We start from the raw sequence: 1,979 nt of genomic DNA on the forward strand, positions 1-1,979 counted from the left end.
CTTTCTTCGCCACATTTGCTTATGCACCCATTTGTCTTCAGTGATCCATGTATCAATCCATTTCATCAATGGCCTTCCTCTTTTCTGCTGCCCTTCTATTGTAACAAACATGATGTCCTTCTCCAGGGATTGGTCTCTCCTGACAATATGTCCTAAGTATGTAAGATGAAGCCTTACCATCCTTGTCTCAAGGCCTTACTTCCTCAAATACAGATCAATTTGTCCTTTTAGCAGTCCATGGTACGTTCAGTATTTCTTCTCCAGCACCACAATTCAAATGCATCACTTTTTCTATGGTTTTCCTTATTCAGTGTCCACATTTCACAGGCATCTGCTGCAGTGGAGAACACCATGGCTTGAGTTAGGTGCACATTAGTCCTCAAGAACACGACCCTGTCGTAGAGGGGATGTGAGGGATCAGAACCGACTAGATGGAAGTGAGTTTGGTTTGTTTTTCTTTCTTTTTTTTATATATTTATTATTTTTTCCATATCTGACATTGTCCTCCATCACCCCTCACTTATTTATCTTCAAGTCTTTAAGACCCTAGACACTATATCTTTTGATATCCAGGCACCATCAGCTTTCTTCACCACATTTGCGTATGCACTCATTTTGTCTTCAGCAATCGTGATGGGAAAGTGAGCAGCACAGAATACAAAATTCTTAGAACAAAGTCTTCTTGCATTAAGGGAGTACTTGAATTGAAACCCAATGTTCATCTACAACCTTAATTCTAAACCCATATGGAAAAGATCTTTAAAATTCTATTAACAAACTTAGTCAGTATTTGTACAATACTGAAATTAATAAATGGAAAAATAAGAATAATTTTCAAATGCTGTGGTAGTTACATAATTTCACATCAACTTGATAAATAAATGTAGAGGTTGAGTCTAGCCTATCAATCAGGTTACAGCCTGATAATGTGGGCGTGGCCTTCTCATGATGTTTCTGGGAAATTCCTCTTTTTCTCCCTGGAGGTGGGCCACACTCTCTCTGCTTCACCTTCCTGCTGAGGATCCACTCTCATGGAGTTGGAGGACCCATGGGGAGACCTACGTCAGTGATGAGATAACTTCCAGTAGCATTAGATCCATAAACTTTGCACCTTTCGGCCTGTGGTGCATTATTGTAAGTGCTGCATGAGTTTGAAGAGAGGTTTCTGGACTAGTATTGGACTTATGGGCTAATATCAGACTTATGAACTTGATCTGAACTGGGTTGGGATGTTTTCTTGATATACAAATACTCTGATATGAATTTCTCTCTTACACATATGAGTGTCTCTGAATTTGTTTCCCTAGTCAACCTGGTCTACCACATTATATGGTACCTTGGGAATGTGGAACCAGAGTAACAAATCATGACGATGGAGAGAGGATGATTATCTGACTTTTGACGCATGGCAGTCTTTCTTCTTTGGCTGGCTAGAGGTCAGATAAGGCTATGGAGTTTGCTAGAGAGAACATTAGATGTTAAAATTTTGATTCTATGCTTTGATTCTTGTCTTTGGTTATTCCTGTATAAAGTGGTTAAAAAGAAAGTGATAAATGTAAACTTTGAGCTCAGGAGACAAAATTGCCGCTTGAACTTCTCTGAGATGATGATATTCAATCAAAATGGCTGACAGAATATCAAAATGGCTGACAGAAAACCTGGCCCTGGCTTTATGCAGTCAGAGACCTAAGGCTATGTTTCATATCAATGGAATAGTTTAGATAAGAAATTAAGATAAGATAGATAAGGATTGAATTTGAATGTTTTAAGAATGTGTTTAGGATTTGAGTCTATTTGGTTTATACTGATTTCTTCTGCCTATTGTTATTGATATACTATGTGATAGAAATGATTATTGGGAAGTGAAAATAGAGTTGTAAGCCTATTTGCCTTCAACCATTACATTGGATCTTTAAATGGGTGTAGGACACAACTTCAATAAGGCTCTGAAAAGAAAAGCCCCATCCAGGGCTTTCATG

The sequence above is a fragment of the Echinops telfairi genome, unplaced genomic scaffold (assembly GCF_000313985.2).
Source record: "Echinops telfairi isolate 266 unplaced genomic scaffold, ASM31398v2 ScPeMD7_7469;HRSCAF=8507_1, whole genome shotgun sequence".
Lineage (NCBI taxonomy): Eukaryota > Metazoa > Chordata > Mammalia > Afrosoricida > Tenrecidae > Echinops > Echinops telfairi.